Genomic DNA, 23,986 nt, shown 5'->3' with positions numbered 1-23,986 from the left:
CCTTAAACTATAATGATAATTAATTCAATATTTTAAATTCAATACTATCTCTTTTATGATTATATAAGAAAATATTTAATATATTGTATAATCATAAATTTTAATAATTACTGTTTTAGAGGTTATGATTCTTTTTGAGGTTTAGAGGTTAGGGGATTTTTAGCGGCGTTTTAGAAAAAGTGCCGCTAATGCTCTGGTTTTTAGCGGCGTTTTACCAAAACCGCCGCTAATGCTCTAGTTTTTAGCGGCGTTTTACCTAAAGCGTCGCTAATGCTCTGGTTTTTTGCGGCGTTTTACGGAAAGCACCGCTAATGCTCTGGTTTTTAGCGTCCTTTTACCTAAAGCGCCGCTAATGCTCTGGTTTTAGCGGCATTTTTGACTAAAATGCCGCTGTTGCTCTGTTTTTACCGGCGTTTTTTTTAGAACGTCGCTATTGCTCTGAATTTTAAAATTTTGGCGGCGTTTTTTAATAAAACGCCACTAAAAACGCCGCTATTTTCCTGTAGTGGTACAAGGTCTGCAAAACTATTATAAAATGCTAGGCATGTTTAATTTCATCTCAGGAATAGATTAGAATGTCATCAATGAACACAACAACAAATCTATCTAGATACGACCTAAATATTATGTTCATCAAATCCATAAATACAACAGGTGCATTGTCAAACCAAAAGACATAATAAGAAATTCATAGTGTCCGTACCTGATTTTGAAAGTAATTTTTGACACATCTAAATTTTTAACCCGTAACTGATAATATCTAGAACGAAGATCAATCTTTGAAAATATTATCGTACCTTTCAGCTAATCAAACAAATCATCAATACGTGGTAATAGATATCTATTTTTGATCGTGAGTTTATTAAGCTGTTGATAGTCGATACATAACCACATTGACCCATCCTTTTTCTTAACAAATAATACAAGAGCACCCTAGGGAGAAAAACTAGGTTGAACAAAGCCTTTGTCTGTTAACCCTTGCAACTGTGCTTTCAACTCTTTTAGCTCTATAGGTGCCATTCTATATGGAGCTAACGATATCAGATAAGTTCTCAATATTAACTCAATAGCAAATTCAACCTCCCTGACCAGGGATAATCTTGGTAATTCTTCTAGGAACACATCCAAAAATTCACAAACAGTCGGAACTGACTCTAACTTTAACTCTGAAACCCTAGAATTAAATATATAAGCTAGATATGCCTCATAGCCCTTTCTGACATATTTCTCTGCAACATAGTAGAAATTACATTAGATACACCATCAATTTTATTTGATTCAACTCGGATTATTTGACTATTCTAACATTTGAACACAATTTGCTTTTGTCTACAATTCACAACAGCATCATGCAGAGTTAACCAGTCCATACCTATAATCACATCAAATTCATCAAATGACAACAACATCAAATCAGTTAGAAATTTTCAATTCTGAATCATCAAAGGACAATTTTTACAGACTTTATCAACTAACACATAAAAGATTCGTTACTTTGACCACAAATTAAGTTGGCTCAAAATGTATTTTATTATCCGACACTAAAGTTGTGCATATATATGAGTGCGTTGGCCCCGGGTCAATCAAAGCGTTAACTTTAGCATCAAATATAGAAAATGTACTAGTGATCACATTAGGTGCTGAAGCTTCCTCTCGAGCTTGATTCACATAAGCCTTAGCTGGTGCCCATGCCTCAGCTCTAACAGTAGAATCTTTCATTCCACTTCAACTATTACCCACACTTCTACTATTTTGGGGTGGTCTCCCTCTCGCAGCCGTGTTGCTCGAATGAATGTTTAAAGCTTTCTCTTTATCTGATCTTTTAGGCCAGTCTCTAAGAAAATGATCATAAGAACCATATTTGAAGCATGATCCATCTCTCAATCTGCACTCCCCGAATTGGTGTCTATTGTATTGTTGACATTCAAGTTTATTATTTTGGATGCTATCCACACTCGGTACAGATGTAGCCTGATGTCTCGAACTCAAATGCTACTTCCCTTTATCTCTCCCCGAGAATCTTATTGAAGCTAATGTACGACTATGAAATTCTTTTGATTTATTTGATGGAGAAGAAAATGACTTTCCCATAGGTCCTTTACCTATATCACGAGCCTTAGAATCTGCCTTTCTTTTTGCTTTATTGTGTTCTTCGACTTTATGTGCTCAATCCACTAGAACCATGAATTCATTCAACTATATTATCCCAAATAACAACTTGATATCTTCGTTTAAACCATCTTCAAACTGGGTACACATAACAGCCTCTGATGGTATGCATTACCAAGCATATTTGCTGAGTCACACGAATTCTCTTTCGTACTCGGCGACAGTCATACGACCCTATTTCAATTTAAGAATTCTTTCCATTTCTTGTCGAGAAACCATTGACTAACATAATTCTCCCTAAATTCTATCCAAAAGAAATCCCAATTCACACAATCTTTTGGTACCACCGCTATCAAGGTATTCCACCACTAATATACTGAGTGTTTCAACAAGGATACTGTACACCTTAAACATTCAACAGGTGTACAAGACAAGTCATCGAATACTTTCACAATGTTTTCCAACCAAAAATTGGCTTTTTCAGGATCTTTTTCAACTGTACCGTGAAACTCTTCAGCCCCATATTTACAAATTTTATCAACTGGAGGCTTGTTTGCACGTACTTGTTCCAAACCCTGAAGGATAATAGGGATAGGTTGGTGTACGGGAAGGGAAAATCGTTGAGCCATCGCGTTCGTTCTCACGAACTCAAAGAACCACTTAGACATCATTTGGAAAAAGACATTTTTATCCTCACTTCTCCGACCCTTAGCTACAGGCCCACTACCACTACTAGTTGCTCTATGTATGGAGGCTTGCATGTTACCCTCAACCTCATCAGAATTAGCTTGGTTGGATAACATCTTATCTATACAAAAACATAGTTCAATTTGAGTTAGGAGATATCACACTATCACAAGTTATATAATGCATGTATTTCTAGACTTCATACATGCTACGTTTAGTTCAAGAACTGACTAAACCATAACTCTAATACCACTAAATGTAACAAACCTAACCCGTCTCATTCATCAAATTGGGGTTATTGAGCATTACTGTACAATTGAAAACATTTGACATCTTAATAGTTAAATAAATTAAAAATATTATAATCCATTAAAACTAATGCATTTTTCCCTAAATTGAGCCCTCACGGCCCTTAAAATAGCTTTGAAACAATTCAGGACTAATTTGAAACAAAATAGAAGTTTTAAAAAAAAGATGCAAAATTTGGAAAATGGGGGTCATACGACCATGTGAAATCACCCAAGCCGTGTAACATTCGAACAAGAGACACATGGCCATGTCCCAGCCTATGTCCGTACGTGTGTAACTCATTGAGTTGCCCCACACACCCGTGTGTCAGGCTGTGTGCTAGGCCGTGTAACTCACTGACTTGAAACACTAAGAAACTCTCAGATGACACATGACCGTGTGACAGCCTGTATCCTAGGCCGTGTGAACCCAAAATTTACCTAAAAATAAGCCATTTCAATTCCAATTCAAGCATAACTAACCCTTCCATTTGAGCACATAATCAAGGGGTTCAAACATCATTCAAACACACATAAACATGTAATTTCAAACATCCTAAATCACCTGCCAATATGTCATTCAAAGGCACCATAAATATACCAAAACATTACATACCAAAACAAATCAACATTGCCTTATTTCATGCATAAAGACCTACTTCATATATGTGCCAAATCATGTCACAAATGAACATTTTCAAGCCATCACAAACATACCAAAAGACCATGCATTTCAATTACCTAAAGGTGGTCAAGATGACCTAATTTAACAAGCATTACATGTAACACCCCTAACCCGTATCCGTTGCTGGAATGGGATTACAAGGCATTACCGATCATAAAACAATTCAAAACAAACTTTCATTACAAGTTAGTCATATAATATTTTTTTATTTTTTTTAAAACAACCAAACTAACACGTTTTGTTATTCCATATATCTTGTTAACTCAATATAAACATATAACCATAAAAATCAAATGCTTAAAATATAACCCAGTATACTTTGTTTCATAAGTACAATGCCAAACATTCCACATATATATATGTCTAAGTATATTCATATATACATATCAATATAACCGAACCAATAAATTACTCACGAACCAATCAAACATGATCATATTATTTTGACCCAACCAAACATATATGCATCATAAATATATAGCTCATTTTACCTTTTTTTTTGTTAATATAAAATACACTATCCATTTGGTTATTTATTACAATGTATTACTCGAATATAAACTTACCTAATAATCATACTATATTCAAGATTACATCTACTTCATTTAATCCTATCATTTCATATATATATCCTATCACGAAAATAAAATTAATTAACATATAAATTAACCATAATTTACCCCTCAAATTTAAATCATTACGAACATACGTTCTCAATTACATATATGCATATTTCATATCAACCTATCTCAATAAATAATTCATAACACATCAAATTATTGAATGACATAACCAAATTTACATTATAAGTAACATTACTACTTTGCCGACTTATGAACAACCATATTAAATTCATATACTCTATATCTTGAGCTCATGTACTTCAATTATTGTAATGCAAGTCATATCTTTCCAATATATCAAAATAAAACCACAACCAAAATATTTATGTCCTTAAACAATCATCATTCAACCCACTTCCAAACACACATGTGTAACGCCCCAATTTTCGGGAATTCTGTGAATGTTGGCATAGGTTTAATTATGTTAGTGGGCCTCTAGAAGGCCCAAGCTTAAGATAGAACCGGACAATTTTAGTTAATTTTTGTTCCATAAGAAAAAGGGGGTGAAATTATGAAATAGGACCTATGTGAAAATGTTTGAAAATGCTATAGGCTAAATTGAAGTGGCCAAATAAATAGGAGTGCAAAATAGGAGGATTTGCATGACAAACCTCCCATTTTTCATGAAGTGGCCGGCCATCATGTTGTTGTAAACAAAATGTGTACTTGATATCCATAATTTATGGTACAAATTGATACAAATTGATAATGGGTTAGGTAAATGTTCCATGATAATGGGTTAGGTAAATGTTTCATGATAATGGGTTAGGTAAATGTTCCATGATGGGAATTTCATGTCTTTTGTATTAAAGAATTAAATGGATGAAATATGAAATTTTATTAAAAAAAAGGGGTGAAAAGAACAAAGTTTTGTCCATCTTTGTTCATCATAGCCCAAAGTTAGAGAAGAGAAAGAAGAGGAGAAAGCTCTTGAATGTTCGGTCACTTGGGGAAGAAAATTGAAGGTAAGTTCATGGTAGTTTGCTTCTATCTTGATGTTCATGAGTTCTTCTTGATTCTACCCTAACTCTTGAAGCATATTTTGGTTTTTGGTTGTGTTGTGAGCATTTGGTCATGAATTAAAATGAAGGAAATGGTTGTTGTTTCATGTTCTTTTGATGAAAAATGGAAGATATGTGAAGTTGAGCCAAACAAATGAGCATGCATGTGCTTAGATGCTAAGGGAAAAATCGGCTCATATGTTGTGCTTTAAAATGATGAAATGGAGATTATACTTAAGTAAAATCATAGATATGTGATGATTGATTGGTGATATACATGTTTAAAAAAAACATGCATGCAAGTTATGTGTGAAAGAGTAATTTGGTAATAAATCTGCTTGGGAAAACAGCAGTAACATGCATTTGGAAAATCACCATAAATTGTGGGAGATGAGTTAGAAGCTGAATAAATTATGTAATTAAAGCTTAATGAGTCTATTTTCAAATGAAATAAATGAGAACATATTTTGAATTCTGTACAATGAGAAATTGTATTCGTAATGAAGAGTGGTCAGATTAGTCAAACAGTGAAACATGGGAAACTTTAAGAAAAATCTGGTATTGATTTGCTAAACCAAAAATTCTGAAAATTTTATGGATAGAAGATATATGAGTCTATTTTCAGGTAAAATTAACGGAACTTAATTTGGAGTTTCGTAGTTCCAGTTATAAATGATTTAGTGACTGTTGTTCAGGAAGACAGCTTGCAATGAGATTATGATTATGTGGTAAACATTGACAAAAATTTGTTAATGAGTTGCTTATTGATTTCTTATAAGCTTAGTATGATTTGTAGGTGTGGTTGGCCGAATATTGTAAGGGGTTAATACGTAGTTCGTATTTGAATAGTTAGATTAATGTGTTAGTAATCCAATTGTAGGCAGTTCGTGTGTGGATCTCGTCAGCATATTGTCGCAAACAGGTATGTAACTAACACCCTCTTTCTTAGTCTGGATCGGCAAAAGTCGAAAAGCTGAAATGCCGAAAACTGGTATTTTGTAGATTTGTGAGTGTGCGAATGCTCGTGAGGTAAATCAATTAATGTTTTTGGTAAGCTACAAAATTTGGACTGCAAAGTGCATGATTTCTGTGCCCTCGATTTTTTTGGGCTTAATGGGCCAAAATTGGAATGATGGGCCAACGGGCCCAATTTGGTAAGAACCCTCGGTACGTGATTCTGTTAGTACGTGAAAAGTAGGAATATGCATGAAAAACGCTAAAATAGATAAATTACTGAAATACCTTTAAAAGTGGAAAATTTACAGTTTTACCCCTAGTAGATAAATTACTGAAATACCCCTAGGGTTAAATTAACCTAAATGCATGTTTGACTGTTGTTATTTATTGCATGCCATGTTATTATTATCTGATGCATAGGATTGGGATATTGACGGAGGAAGTACTGAAAGTGGCTTGTCTATGTACTGGAGGCTTTGCCTCAATTTACTGTTAACTGAGCAGCAAGGCTGCAACTGTGGAGTGTTAGGCTGGGTGGGTTGAGCTATTCCCCACATGGAGTGTAGGGCTGGTACGGGTGGAGTGTAGTGGTTGGTGGATTGAGTAGTCTCCCCAAATGGGCTTGCATATGTTATTGATGTTGCATGTATTTTGAAATGGGCCTATTGGCCATACTGTTATCTGAATAAGGGGCTAAGGCCCAGTTTATTGTAATCTGAAAAGGGCTCTGGTCCAGTACCACTGTTACCTGAATGGGCTTAGGCCCAATAGGCTTGAGCTGACTTGGGCTTTGAATGGGTTTTCCTTACACACTGAGTTTCCCCAAACTCACCCCTTTTATTTTCAACCACGCAGGAAATCCCCAACCATAGTGGGCTTGGAGCTGTGAGGGAATTCGGAGTGGCCACCCGTTCTGAAAGTTTGGTTTTCTTCTGGTGAACTGGACATCCTATTATTTACGTTGAGGTTTGGGTTTTTAAATGTAATAAGGCCGCTTAATTATTTTTGATGGTTTTAATATGTATTACTAAGATAGGTATTGCTTATTTTAACTGTTGAAATTGGATAGCTTTAGGGCGCATTTTCAAAAAAAAAAAACAACAACAATTGATTTCAAAATAACACGACAACAAGCAAAGCTTCTGCAATGAAAGTATTTTCCAAAATTAATCACTTTTCCTAAAAATGACTTAATCAAATCGGTTTCCTAGAAATATACATGACGTTAAGGTGTGGCAATGGCGGTGTGCATGTCTAGGATTGGATTCGAAGGGAGCTTGGTACTTAAGTAGTCCGATAGACTCACCTCCTCTTTTCCAGTTTCCTACCTGGTGCACAGCTTCCATTCACTTTAACCTATAATGAAATTATCTTTTAAAACACTAAGTAGGTTTTTCTGGATCAACAATATAAAATGTTTTGAATGCTTCGATGTGGCATGTCGGATCCGGCCATAACGTCTGGGCCGGGTTTGGGGTGCTACAACATGACCAATCATCTATATATTTTTACAATGTCGAATTACTGATCAAAAATATTCCTTAACTCATTTCGACATTTATTCAAATATACTTTTAACTAAATTTTTAAACCATTACTAACACATAAGAAACATAATCAAATCACTTTAACTAAAGTTAGTATAACAAACATAACTCATACCATTATATACATATCATAACCGAATTACTTATACCACGTCCAAAATCATCAATTAACTTCAATGCACAAAACACATATCACATAAACTATTAACCCACTAAACTTATTATTTCCTGAATATAATCATGCATGTAGTTCACTTAACGAATAATCACATAACCATTACAACATGTTACTAATATAATTATGAAATCAATTCAATTCATCCTAATTTATATATTATACATATCAATACTTGACTAAATCATATAACCAAAACACCATTCAAACATGTCATAGATTATACTTACCAAAATATATTTATCTCTTGTCAAAATAATAAATCAACAACTAATCTAATAACCAAGCCGAACCATATTGCCAATTACCACACATTCAAAATTACTAACCAGACATATCCATAGCTTAATCAAACTTAAAACCAAACTTAACATGAATAACAAGCCATTTTCGCATGGCTTTTATATATACAAACCAAAATCCAATGCTTCCAAATATTATCTAGCCTATACATGTCATAGATCCGAAATTTAGCTTAAAAAAAACCAAAAACGGTCGATAGTGTGATATACCTTACTAACGATCCCCAAGCTCGTAACCAACTTCTAAAATCTATAAACAGTGAACAAACACACACAATAAGCTATCATAGCTTAGTAAGTCATAAGCAACTAATAACTTAAAACTTATAACAACTCGACCTAACCAAAATAAATTATGCTAACATAATCACATTTATTTCAAGATCACAATTTTATATTTATCATATATTTCCATTTACAATTTTACCTTAGCCGAACATATACATATATTTATTATCAAGGTAATATTCAATTTCAAAACCTTAGTACCATTAGATAGCCGAATATACATAACCCATATACATATATATCCATGAACCATTTCATAAATATACACATAATATAATAAAAAGGCCAAATACATTTTCAATATGCTTATAAAAAATTTCCATTTACATTATACATGATTTATAACACATATCGAGTAACTTACTTACCTTATTTCAAATAAGTATTAAGCTATCACATACTTGATTACTTTAGCTCGTTTTATCCATTCAATCATAGCTATCATTGCCCATTGAACAATTCGGAATTGTATAGGACATTCGGATAATCACATATATCGTACAATGCCAACGTCGTAGATGTGGTCTTACATGTAACCACATATCGATGCCACTGTCCCAGACAAGGTCTTACTCGCACAAATATATCAGAGTCACATATCGATGCCAACATATAAAACGTTGTCTTACTCGCACACATATATCGGAGTCACATATCGATGCCAACATATAAAAATGTGGTCTTACTCACACTCATATATCGGAATCACATATCAATGCCTCATATACATCCTTGTATCAACTTCAAATTGGTCAGAATATACATATATTCATTTACAAAATTATCATTCACTACCAAGGCCACAACAACATTATATAATCGAATATACATATATATATCTATGATTCACATTTTAACGTCATATACACAAACATATATTATATAGCCGAATATAAACTTGCAACTTATATACAAATAATCAACATTTTAACGTATATAGCTCATGTCAGCACTTTCAATACTAAAACTCATTCATTACTTTATCATCAAACGTAAATTACTTTCATTACTCAATGTCTATTCATAAATTACTTCATATTACTACAACTATTTATTGATCATGTATATATTAAAAATTTAACCACATGTATTTGCTTATAAACTTACCTCGGACGATGTAAAACGGAACGGGACGACTAGTCGACAACTTTCGTTTTCCCCTGATCCTAATCCGATTTCTTTGGTTCTTGATCTAAACATATTCAAATTAATCTCATTCAAACATATTTTCATTAAATTTAGTCCAAAAGCACATAAATGGGAAAATTACCATTTTACCCCAGACATTTACACTTTTTACAATTTAATCCCTATTGCACAAAACACAAAATATGCAAAATTTCACTATACCCATGTTAGGCTGAATTTTACTCATATCCATACAAGTCCATATATTTCATTTATTTCAAATTTGTCCCTCAAATTATTATTTTTTGCAATTTAGTCCTAATTACTTAAAATCATCAAAAACTCCAATACAAAACATGTTAATCTAAAACATATCTTTCATATTTCATCATTAAACAACAAAAATCACAAGCTTTAAACAATGACATAACTCAAAATATTCACCAAAATCAAAAATTCAAGCATGGGTCTTGTAGATAACTCAACAACGATCTCAAAAACGTAAAAATTATAAAAAACTGGGCTAGTTACATTCCTTGATCAAGATCAACCATGGCCGAAAACTAAACTTCTTTTTCTTTTATTTATGTTTTCATATTCGGTCATAAGAAACAATAATAAACATTGCTTTTAAGTTATGTTATAATATAATATATAATAACATATTATTTAATTTACATTTATAACTTTAATTAAAACATTATATTATTACTTATATTATGTCCATTGCCGTCCAAATATAAAACCAATGGCATAATTGCATCATAAACACTTCCTTTTATAAAGACACATTCATTTTGGCCCTTTTATAATTCACCACCAAATTTTCATTTTATGTGATTAAGTCCTTTTCTTTAATCGGGCACCCAAACGACAAAATTAAATTACGAAAATTTCACACACACAAATTCACACATAATAAACATAGAAAATAAATTTTAAATATTTTTTTGACTAGGATTCGTGGTCCCGAAACCACCGTTTCGACTAGGGTCTAAATCGGGTTGTTACATTACAAGTCCATCAATTAAACATAAACTTCAAAGACATAAGCATATTAAGTCTACCATTTACACTTTCATGAACTACCATTACAAAGATCTTATACATGCCATTAATAACCTTGGCCAAAATGCTCAAAAAGTACCAAAATGATTGTTGGATAGTGTAATAGGTCTCCGATAAGCTTCCAACTGATCGAGCTTCTAATAAACTATAAAACAAACGAAATAAATTATGTAAGCAACAAGTGCTTAGTAAGCTTGTATAAACTTAAACTTAACTTACCATTTCATTTATACATTTCATAGATTAGGCATAAAACATTACCAATACCATAAGCTTAGCTTAAGCCTATACAACATCATCAAATTCACAAGTTAGTACACTTGTTCATGATACAAATGAATTCAATCATAAGATGAGTAAATTTCAATATGTAGATACATCATTTAGCTCATAAATATTTTCATAATATCATGATTCAATCCATTTGCATACTTACCATTTCATTCCCTTTTCTTACCCATTGAATTATTTAGAATTACATCGGATACTTAGGAAAGCTCACACATACTGTGCCTTTACATATAACCATAACCTTTCCTTTACATCAATGCTCAAACAAGCTATAAATTGGGCCTGCTCACACTAGTTGTGGGTTGGAATGTAAGCTACACGATGCTGCTCACACAAGCTGTGGAGAATTTGTAACAAATGCAAGATCTCAGCTATCGGTAGGACATTCAAGACTAGCACCCGAAACATGAAATTCCTAATGACATGTCATTTGTATCATAAGAATTCTTATGGTTCAACCGGGACTTGATATACGTCAATTCATCATAGCATGAATACATTAATGTACTGATTCATTTACATTAAAAAAACTTAATAAACATTCAATTTAGATAAAATGAAAACAATTACAGTTCATATGAACTTACCTCAATAACTAAAGCCATAGAAGTAAAGTCGAGCTAATCTGAAGCTTTGGCTTTTTCCCGATTTAAGTCCGAATGTGGTTTATCTTGATATGCACCAAAAAGAGCTTGGCCAAACTAAACCTTCTTCTCTAATGGTGATTTTCGGTGGGAGAGACCAAATGAAGATGAAACAAGTTTTGTTTTATTTGATTTAGGTTTTAATTATTCAATTACCATTTTAACCTTTAAAATCTTTCAAAACTTCAATAAAACCTTATCCATGCACATCCTGTAACACCCGTAATTCGTATCCGAACTGAAACAGGGTTACAGAGTATTACCAAACTTACAATCGAACAAATAGACATTTCATGTTCATCTCCTATTCAAATAAAAAACCAAACATAATCAATCATATAATCCCTAATACGAGCCCTCGAGGCTCAAAATAGACATTAAAAATAGTTAGGGACTAAACCGAGTACTCAAGAAATTTTTCAGAAACACTAAATTTTTTCAAAGTGCAGGGGACACACGTCAGTGTGACCAGGCCGTGTGTCTCACATGGCCAAAGGACACGCCCGTGTCTCAAGCTGTCTGGGCATTTGAAATAGGAACACACGATCATGGCCCAGCCCGTGTCTGTGTCCATGCCCGTGTAACTCACTAACTTGGGTCATATGGCCAAACCATACGCCAGTGTGCTAGGCCGTTTGCTAGGCCGTATAAAAACTGGAGGGTCTATGGCCGTGTAAAGCTATTGACTTGTTTCATTTAGAAATCATAGGGGACACACGACCATGTCACTTGGAAGTGTGTCACAGACGACTGAGACATACGCTCGTGTCTCTACCCGTGTGTGTAACGCCACAATTTTTGGGAATTCTGTGTATGTTGGCAAAATTTAAAATTTCCGTGTTCTGTCTATTTGGCGTAGGTTTAATTATGTTAGTGGGCCTCTACAAGGCCCAAGCTTAAGTTAAAACTCAGTAATTTTAGTTAATTTTAGTTCTGTAAGAAAAATGGGTTCTGGTTAACTGGGCTTTTAAGTATTAATTGGATAAAATAAAACATAAAGAAGCAGGTGGCAGAGTGGCATGTGATGCCACTGGGAAGGCTATAAAAGTGGCGTGTGGATGCTAGGGAGAACCAAGGTTCAAGTCACAATGGGAGCATATTAAGGGAATTATTTTTTATGTTTAGAAAGGGTAAGTAATGGAACTCAAGTAAAAGACTGTCAGGAGGAGTTTTGAGTTGCTCAGGTGATTGAGTAAGGAGGGGATAAGGGAGAGGATTTAGGAGCTGATTAGGGAGAGTAATGTTGGCTGAATGGTGGACTCTTGAGGAGCAAGAGTTGGCCGACCAAGGGTTTTTCTTTAGGGGGCAAGTTTCGGCTAGGTCAAATGCCAAGGATAAGTTCGGCATTAGGGGTAAGTTGTGCTGTTTTCTGGCCATCCTTCCTCCTCTTCTCTTCTTTTCTTTTTCTTTCCATCTATTTTCTCCTCTTCTTTTCTCCATAGCTGAATCCTTCTACCACTCTACTCTACACCACTTCTTTACTATTATTTTTAAGCCTTACAGCCGAATATAACAAAAGTCGAAATCCTGAAAGTTCATATTGTCTATGCCAAATTCTCCTAGCAAAAACCTACTGATTTTTCTTCATCCTTTTTGATTAATTCTTTCTTTTTCTGAACCCTAAATCTCTATCAACAAAGCCACTACAAAACCCGCATCTTTTCTTCACTGCTACAAAAAAAGCCGAAAACGCATAGCCATAGGGACATAGCCGAATCTAAGATCACTAAAGGCTCGACGTTTGTTATCATTTGAGGGGTTAGATCTGCATCAGAATCGAGTAGGAGTTAATTGGAATCATTGAATGAAGGAACTGGTGGTAAGTTTTTGAACTTAATCTTATTTCAGGTTTTAGAAAAAGCCAAAACCCCTAAAGGTTAGGGAGGCTGTCGACTTGGGTTTGTAGCTCTAAGGGTTGTTATAACTATTTTATTTTGATAATAGTGGGATCTAGAGGCTGCTGATCGAAGGCTTGGACAAGTGGAACGACTGGATCTAGACATAATCGCTAATTTCGGCAAAGGTAGGATCACTAGTGCCTAAGGTGTTTTTGGCCGAATGTGGTAAGGGGTTAATACGTAGTTCATTTTCGATAGTTAGATTAACGTGTTAGTAATCCAATTGTAGGTAGTTCATGTGTGGATCTTATCAACATATCGTCGCAAACAGGTGTGTAACTGACACCTTCTTATAGACTAGATCGGCAAAAGCCGAAAAGCTGAAATACCGAAAAGCCGGTATTTTGAGAACTTGTGAGTGTGCGAATGCTCGTGAGATTAATAGTTTGATGTATATGGTAAACTAAAGTGATAAGATTGCAAAGTGCACGATTCTGTGCATTTCGATGTTTTTAGGTTTAATAGGCCAAAATCGGGATAATGGGCCAACAAGCCCAATTCGGTAAGAAAACGCGGTAAGTATTTCTGTTAGTATGTAAATGGCTATGTTATGCATGAAAACCTTAAGAATAGTTAAATTACTTGAATACCCCTATGTATGGGAAATTACTGTTATACCCCTAGGTGCAAAATTATCATTATACCCCTAGGGGTACTTTTGACTGAAAAGCATGATGATCTGATTCCGTTTGATGTATGCCATGATTGTATATCTGTTGCATGGGGACATAGGTTATATTATGGAGGAAGAGTCCTGGTGGCTATGCCACAATTATCTGATCTGGTGGCTCTGCCACATATATCTGTTCTGGTGGCTCTGCCACGATTATCTGTATCTGGTGACTCTGTCACATTATCTGTTCTGGCAACCATGCTGCATATTTCTGTAGCGTGTAGCGGTTGGGTGGGTCGAATAGTCTCCCCACATGGTGAAAGGTTGGTATGGGGGTGCATATGGTTGGATATGGGTTGGGTTTGCATAAACATGTAATATCTATTCTGATCTGTTATGGGCCTATGGGGTATATTCTGACTTCTGTTCTGGGCTAAGGCCAACTTATTCTGTTTCTGTGGTTTGAGCCGATATAGGCTATGGTTGGGTTAATTTATACACTGAGTTTCCCCAAACTTACCCTTTTATTTTCACCCACGCAGGTAATCCCCAACCATAGTGGGCTTGGAGCTGTGAGGGATTCGGAGTGGCCACACATTCTGTAAGTTGATTTTATTCTGGTGAACTGGACATCCTTTTTATTTACGTTTAAGGTTTTGGTTTTTTTTTAAATTGTAATAAGGTCGCTTAATTATCTTTTTTTGATGGTTTTAATATGTTTTATTAAGGTAGGTATTACTTATATTTAACTGTTGGAATTGGATAGCTTTAGGGCGAGTTTTCAAGAACAATAATTGATTTCAAAATAACACGACAACAAGCAAAGCTTCCGCAATGAAAATATTTTCCAAAATTAATCACTTTCCTAAAAAGGACTTAATCAAATTGGTTTCCTGGAAATATACATGACGTTAATGTGTGGCAATGGCGGTGTGCATGTCTAGGATTGGATCCGAAGGGAGCTTGGTACTTAAGCAGTCCGATGGACACACCTCCTCTTTCACAGTTTCCTACCTGGTGCACAGCTTCCATTCACTTTAACCTGCAATGAAATTATCTTTTAAAACACTAAGTAAGTTTTTCTAGATCAACAATATAAAATGTTTTGAACACTTCGATGTGGCACATCGGATCCGGCCATAACGTCTAGGCCGGGTTTGGGGTGTTACAGTGTGGACAAAAATAGGTCATTTTCCAAGTCATATTTCTCACCCAAATTGGTACCAACCTAAACACAACAATTTTCATATAAACATGACATAAATAGGCATTTAAAACCAACCAACATCAAGCCTATAACATGTTATAGTATCACATACAACCATGATACATATATGCACCTCAATTGGCCACTTATAATCATGCAAACAATATCTCCAAAACTACCTAATTGGTCAAACACATATATGTATCATTGTGCCTAAAACTTAACATGTATGCCACTTATCAATCTCAACTATTTGGTACCCAAAATACCAATTCACAACCAAGGCATTCACATGGCAACCACACACCACATACAATAAGGCTATTTACATATTTACATAACAAAATATATGTCCACAATACAAGCCAATTCAAATGGCTAAAACACAACAAAACACATATAGGCTACCATTAGCCAAAATGACCTATACATGTGATAAACCGTAAATTATACATATTTTTACCCTATTTTTAATTCATTTTATGGATGATTTCTCATTAGAATTGGTGAATTCGATGCTTCTAATGCTTTAATTTCATGTTTTACACTTAAGAGAGCATAGGAGAGCAAAAGCAATGAGAAACAAGCCAAAAACGAAGAAAATGGGCCAAAGTACGAAATCAACATGGGCTGGACCTCCTCACATGGGCAGACCACATGGCCATGTCAATCTGGCAGAATTAGAGCACGACTAACACGAGCGTGTCACATGGGCGTGTCCTTGCCGAGCCCAAGTTGAGTCTGATTTTGAAAAGGCTAATTTTGAGGGCTTCTAGGCATTCCAAAGCCTATAAATACAACCTAGAGGAGGAAGAAATGGGAGACGGAGAATAGGGGGTAAGGAATTACCCCAAGGAAGCCGATAGATCCATCTCAGAAGCCAGATTCATCATCAAGACTAAAGATCTCTCTTCAATTTCCCTTCAGGAGTTTTGGGTTTTCTTTATGTTTTGTATTCTTTATTCTTCTGAGATGTTTTCTTATTTAGTTATGAACTAAATCCCCTAAATACCTAAGGGGAATGAAACCTAAGACGAATCTTGTCATTATTTTTTGAATCGTATGATAAATATTTAACTTGTTCTTAATTATGTGTTCTTAATTGTTGTTTTGATATCCCAGGATACTGATTCAAGACATGCTCTTATTCAGAGGAGGAATAGACCCTGTCTAAGAGTACTTTTATCATAATTAAGCGGATTTGATTGCGCGTCTAGAAATAGGGTGACAAGATTTTACCGGATTAGGGTGAAACCTAATAAGGGGATCCATAGATCGAGTTAATGCAACCCTAGAGTGTTAATTAGAGAAAAGTCTCAGTTATTCAATTTAAGGATTAGATGTTATTAGTCTTGAATAGGGATAATAACGTATCTTAGGGATCTCTATGGAACAAGTTGAATGAATAAATCGTCCGATTCGGAGCCAGAATAACAAGTAAAGTCTAGGTGGATTTTTCCTTAGGTATTGTCTCAAGACAATCGATTTTCCCAAAAGCAATTCCCCAATTCTTTTCTCTGTGAGTTCTTAGTTTAGATAATTAGTTAATTAAAACAAAACCCCCTTATTCTTAGGCTAGATAATAAAAAGACAGTCATTACTAGTACTTTTAGTTCCTTTGGGTTCGACAATCCAGTCTTGCTAAAACTATACTACTGTTCGATAGCTGCGCTTGCCTTTTCATCGTGATAATAGTTAGTTTAGGTTTGATCTTCATTACAAATATTTATTACTTGTTACAAATCACGCAATCAAGTTTTTGGCGCCGTTGCCAGGGAACTAAGATATTAGGAACGCTCAAGTTTTATTACTTTAGCCATTTATTTCTCTTGCAATTTAATTTTATTTCATTATTATTATTATTTATTAATTTACTTTTTCTTTCTCTTGGCAAGTTTTTATAGTTTATGACTAGAAAAAACCCGTCAGAACCATTACTTTTTAATGAAGAAATCGATCGTACAGCTCGTAGAAATCAAAGAGAGATAAGGCGCAGCTTACGATACACAGAGAACGAGCAAGAAGATGATACTCAATCCCCAACAGAAGAGATGGCTGAAAACCAAGGCAATCAGCTACCTCCTGCAATTGCGGCTAATCAAAATCCTGCTCCACGTACTATGTATGACTATGCTAAACCTTCTTTAACAGGAACTGAATCTAGCATAGTTAGACCGACTGTAGCTGCAAATACTTTTGAACTGAAACCTAACACAATTCAAATGATATAACAGTTTGTTTAGTTTGATGGTTTGCAGGATGAATATACCAATGCTCATTTAGCAAACTTTCTGGAATTTTGCAATACATTTAAAATCAATGGCATTTCTGATGATGCCATTCATCTTTAGTTATTTCCTTTTTCATTGAGGAACAAAGCTAAACAGTGGTTGAACTCGTTACCACGAGGGTCAATTACTACTTGGGAACAAATGGCCGAAAATTTTTTACTAAAATACATTCCGCTGGCTAACACGGCTAAATTACCTAATGATGTCTCTTCTTTTATGTAGATGGATTTAGAAACACTTTACGATGCATGAGAGAGATACAAGGACTTACTAAGAAGGTGCCCTCACCATGGGTTACCACTTTGGCTGCAAGTACAAACATTCCACAATGGTCTGAATCCCTCGACTCGGCAAATGGTTAACACAGCTGCTGGCGGAACCATCAACAACAAAACACCTGAAGAGGCTTATGAATTCATTGAAGAAATGTCACTGAATAACAATCAGTGGCAAGTCATGAGGACTAAGCCAACAAAAATAGCCAGCGTTTATAACGTCGACTCAGTTACTATGCTGTCAAATCAGGTAGAACTTCTCAATAAAAAGATTGATGATTTACTTGGTTCTACGCAGGTACATCCAGTAATGAGGTGTGACTCAAGTGGAGGAGGTGTGCATACAGAATATCAATCCTTCAATCCCACGACTGAAGAGGAACAAGTCAATTATATGGGTAACAATAACTTTAGATCTCAAAATAACCCATACAGTAATACTTATAATGCAGGTTGGAGGAACCACCCAAATTTTTCCTAGGGAGGTCAAGGGAATCAAAAGCCACAAAAACCTCAGGGTTTTCAGTAGCCACCTTACCAACAAGAGAAGAAACCAAACATTGAGGAGATGCTCTCAAAATTCATATCAATGTTAGAAACCCGTTTCCAAAATACTGAGACAGCACTTAAAAATCAACAAGCATCGATCCAAGGACTCGAAACTCAGATAGGCCAGCTATCCAAACTAATCTCCGAAAGCCCACAAGGTAGCTTACCAAGTAATGCTGAACCTAACCCAAGGGAACACCTTAACGCAATTAGTACTCAAGATAAGGAAGGACTTATTGCGCCTGAGCCAGAATTGATGCAAGAAACTATGGTGAGCAAAGGTAAAAGTGAGGTCAGTCATAACAAAATGGTGAATGAAGAATATATACCTCATGTCCCATACCATAACGCGACAAGGAAAAATGATAAATGCCAAATTATACATGTTTTTACCCCAAATACTTAGCATATTTACGGATGTTTACTAATAGATTTGTGAATTTTGGTGCTCTTAATCCGGTTATTTCATGTTTTGTACTCAGGAGAGCACCAAGGGTCAAAAGGAGCCAAAAACGAGCTAAAAAGGGACAAAACAGACCAAATCGAGAAGACCACACGGCTTAAGCCTTGCCACACGGGTAGCTCACACGCCCATGCCTTTCGAGGGTGTCGACCAAGGTTTACACGACTCATACAGCCTGGCGAGCCCATATGATCGTGGCAATTTAACGGATAGAACACGGCCTAGCAACCACGTCACACAGCCGTGGCACACGGGCGTGTCCCTTTTTTAAGGAGTTGTATTTTACACAGAAAAAGGATACTTAAGGGGCAAGAAAGCCAATCAAAAGTCTATATAAACACCCTAAGTATGACCTAGAAAGGGGCCTCTCTCTCTAGAACTTTTTTGGAACACAGAACCACACGCCGAGAATTACTTGAAGGAAGCCAGATGATCTATCTCAAAAGCCGGAGCTACTCCAAGATTGAAGATTTCTCTCAGAATTCCTTCAGGGGTTTTAGAGTAATCTTTGTGTTTTGTTATTTTCATACTTTTGAGATGTACTCTTATTTTATTATGAACTAAACCCCTTAGATTCCTAAGGGGGATAAAACCTATGATGGATCTTGTTATTATTATCTGAACTGTATGATAAATATTTAATTTGCTCTTAATTATGTGTTCTTAATGCTTGAGTTAATATTCTGGGTATTAATTCATGATTTGATGTGCTTATGCAGAGGAGGAATAGACCCTGCCTAAGAATAGATTTGACATAATTAAGTGGAGTTGATCGAACGCCTAGAAATAGGGTTACAAGATTTTGCCGGATTAGGGTGAACCTAATAAGGGGATACATAGATCGAGTTAATACAACCCTAGAGTGTTAATTAGAGAAAAGTCTCGGTTATTCAATCTAGGGATTAGATGTTATTAGTCTTGAATAGAGATAATAACTTAACTTAGGGATCTCTACGGAACAAGTGAAGTGAATAAATTGTCCGATTCAGAGTCAAATAAGAAGTGAAATCTAGGTGGATTCCTCTTTGGGTGTCGTCTTTATTAATTGTTTCTCTTCAAGTCTTTTTCCAAATTCCATCTTCGCTTTAATTAAATTAGTTAATTAGTTTAGATAATTAGTTTAATAAACAAACCCTTTTATTCTTAGGCTAGATAATAAAAAGATTGTTATTACTAGTACTTTTGGTTCCCTTGGGTACGACATCCGGGTCTTGCCATTACTATACTATTGTTCGATAGGTGCGCTAGCCTTTTCATCGTGATAATAGTTAGTCTAGGTTTGATCTTCATTATAAAAATTTATTACTTGTTACGAATCACTGCTATCAAGTTCTTTTGGCGCCGTTGCTGGGGATCTGAAATATTAGGAACACTAAATATTTATTAGTTTAGCCATTTATATTTCTTGCAATTTAATTTAATTTAATTTAATTTTACTATTTATTAATTTATTTTTTCTTTCTCTTGGTAGGTTTTTATAGTTTATGACTAGAAGAAACCCGTCAGGACCCTTACTTTTTGACAAAGAAATCGATCGAATAGTTCGTAGAAATCAAAGAGAAATAAGGCGTAGTTTACAATACACAAAAATGAACAAGAAGACAATACTCAACCTCCAACCGACGAGATGGCTGAAAACCAAGACAATCAGCTGCCTCCTGCAATTGCAGCTAATCAAAATCCTGCTCCACGTACTATGTATGACTATGCTAAACCCTCTTTAACAAGAATTGAATCAAGTATAGTTAGTCCTGCTATTGCTGCTAATAATTTTGAATTAAAACCTAAGACTATTCAGATGATACAGTAGTTTGTTTAGTTTGATGGTTTGCAGGATGAAGATCCCAACACTCACTTAGCAAATTTCCTGAAATTTTTCTATACATTCAAAATCAATGGCGTTTCTGATGATGCCATCCATCCTCGGTTATTTCCCTTCTCACAGAGAAACAAAGTGTAGCACCCTAATTTTTGAGTTTTTTGTGTTTCTGTGATTTTTAAAATTTGTGTTGTGCTCTGGTTGGTTAAAGTATATATTTTAGTAGGTTAGTAGGCCTTTGGAAGGCCCAAACTTAAGTTAAATCCGTGGTAGTCTTCGGAATTTTAATTTTATGAATAGGTGATGCAATTGGTGTTTGGGCTTTTAAGAGTAAAGGGGTAAAAGATGACACAAAAAGGAGTGTGGTGTAGTGGCAAGGTGGCACCACTTAGGGGACAAGGAAGTGATGCCATAGAGGAAGCAAGGGGTCCAAGGTTCAAGTCTTGGCTCTTGCAATATATTTTGGTTTTTCTTTTCAATAAATCTGGAAGTAAGTGGGTGCGCTTTAAAGTTTAATGTGTTGGGTTTATGACACTAATGAGTTGATGGCCTAGTGGTGGTGGCGTGAGTTGGCATGTGAGAGGACTTTGGTTCGAATCCCTTGGCATGTAAAGGTTGATTATTTTACTATGTTGGGACAGCAAGAGTTGGTGTTGGTTTTAAACTCTGGAGATAGAGGGATCCCACATCGGGAAGCTAACATAAGAGTAGATGGAGAGCTGGCTTTAAATAGAGCAAACCATGAAGAGAGTAGGCATACCCTTCTTGGCTGATCCCTTTCGCTTTGTGACGTGCTCGTTTGGGTTGGGCGTCAGCTAAGAGTGTTTGGAGTGCGGATTAACTGCAGTCTCCTAACAGGTGTGTATTTCTCATTACTCTAGCAGTAGGACGGCTATTTCGGGCTGCGATGGGCTGAAATGGGCCATGTGGTCCCAATGGGTCCGTAGGCCCAAGTGGATAAGTTGTAAAATTACTAAAATACACCTATAGGGTAGGACTACCGATTTACCCCTGGAGGGTAAAATGACTATTTTGCCCCTCGTGCGTAAATGACTAACTTGTGTGATGATTGGGTTAGTTGACGTGGATTTATGTTAGTTATCGTTAATTCGTAAGTCTAATGTGTTAGTGATCGATTGTAGGATTATCGCGCGGGAGATATAGTCATCAATCGTCATCAACCAGGTGTGTAAATGACACCCTCCCTTAGACTGAATCGGTAAAAGCCAAAATACCGAAACGTTGGTATTTTGTGAACTCGCGAGCGTGCGAGCGCTCGTGAGACAGTTGTTAATGAATATGGTGCATTTGGATGATTAGAGTGCAGATGGTGTATTTGGATGATTAGAGTGCAGAGTGTGCATTTTCGTGCACAACGATAATTTTGGGCTTAATGGGCCGAAAATAGGCCAATGGGCCAACGGGCCTACTTTGGTAAAAAGACGAGGTAAGTACTTCTGATTACTTGGTAAACGTTAGAATGAGCATGAAACCTTAGCAATAGGTAATAATTACTGAAATACCCTTATGCATGCAAAATTATGATTTTACCCCTAGGGTTATTTTTTTTGAAAAGCATGATGTTCTGTTTCTGTATACGTATGCCATGACATATTATTTCTTTTGCATGGGACATGGGTTTATATTGATGGAGGAAGCGTTATGGCAGCCTCGCTGCAATCTGGTGGCGTCGCCACATATATCTGTTCTGGTGACTTCGTCACAATATCTAGCAGCCTCGCTGCAATCTGGTGGCTTCGCCACATATATATATATGTTCTGATGGCCTAGCCACAATATCTGTATCTAGTGACTTCGTCACAATATCTGGCAGCTTCGCTGCAATTTCTGTGGTGTGTAGCGGTTGGGTGGGTCGAGTAGTCTCCCCACATGGTGTAAGGCTGGTACGGGGGTGTTATGGATGGCTCTGGGTTGGGATTTCTGCATTCATGATATATTTGTTCTGTATCTGCTATGGGCCTATGGGTTTTATTCTGATTTCTGTACTGGGCCAAGGCCCAGATAAGTCTGACTTTGAGGTTTAATCTGTTTTTGGCTATGGTCGGGTCATGTTACACACTGAGTTTACCGAACTCACCCTTTATTTTCATCTCTGCAGGAAATCCCCAACCATAGTGGGCTTGGAGCTGTGAGGGATTCGGAGTGGCCACATCATCTACAAAGTTGGTTTTTCTAAGTTAGTTATTTTTATTATTTTTATTATTTTTATATTCTGATTTAATTTTGGGTTTTAAGTTGTAATAAGGCCGCTATTTAAATTTCTTTTTCCGCTATGGTTTTATTTTCTGATTATATTTATACTATGTCAAAACTGCTAGCGTTAGGCTGTGTGGGTTTTCAAAATTAATAAATGTTTCCAAGACTCAACAAACACAACAAATGGATTGCCTAAAGATTGATAAACCGGCTTTTCATTCAACCGCTGTTTTTACAAAGACCACCCCAATCACTTAAACCAACGATTGCATACTAAGTCGTAAGTCCATGTGACACGTCAGATCTAGCCATAACGTCTGGGTCGGGTTTGGGGTGTTACACTAAACAGTGGTTAAACTCGTTACCACGAGGGTCTATCACTACTTGGGAGCAAATGGCCGAGAAATTTTTACTAAAATATTTTCTACCAGCTAAAACGGTGAAATTACGCAATGATATCTATTCTTTTGTGTAGATGGACTCAGAAACACTTTACGATGCATGGGAGAGATACAAGGATCTATTGAGAAGGTGCCCTCACCATGGGTTACCTCTATGGCTGCAAGTTCAAACATTCTATAATGGTGTGAATCCCTCGACAAGACAAATGATTGACGCAACTACTGGCGGAACCATCAACAATTTAACACCGAAAGATGCCTACGAATGCATAGAGGAGATGTCACTGAACAACTATCAGTGGCAAGTCATGAGGACTAAGCCAACAAAAACAGTCGGCGTTTATAACATTGATTCAGTCACCATGCTCTCTAATCAGGTAGAACTTCTCAATAAAAAGATTGATAGTTTTCTTGGTTCTACGCAGGTACATCCAATAATGAGGTGTGACTCAAGCGAAGGA

General features: G+C 35.9%; 1 non-coding gene and 1 pseudogene across 1 annotated transcript; both read right to left on the bottom strand.

Moving 5' to 3' along the window:
- Positions 1–17,991: 17,991 nt before the first annotated feature.
- Positions 17,992–18,097, bottom strand: LOC121225379 (small nucleolar RNA R71). Its single transcript, XR_005923238.1, has one exon. It is a non-coding gene; the product is annotated as a small nucleolar RNA R71 (small nucleolar RNA).
- Positions 18,098–23,601: 5,504 nt separating this feature from the next.
- LOC121225398 (uncharacterized) lies at positions 23,602–23,673 on the bottom strand (annotated as a pseudogene).
- Positions 23,674–23,986: the final 313 nt, after the last annotated feature.

The sequence above is a fragment of the Gossypium hirsutum genome, chromosome A03, assembly GCF_007990345.1.
Source record: "Gossypium hirsutum isolate 1008001.06 chromosome A03, Gossypium_hirsutum_v2.1, whole genome shotgun sequence".
In the NCBI taxonomy this organism is placed as follows: Eukaryota; Viridiplantae; Streptophyta; class Magnoliopsida; order Malvales; family Malvaceae; genus Gossypium; species Gossypium hirsutum.
Note: the sequence above shows the minus strand (reverse complement) of the source record. Positions and strands in the feature narration are given on the sequence as shown.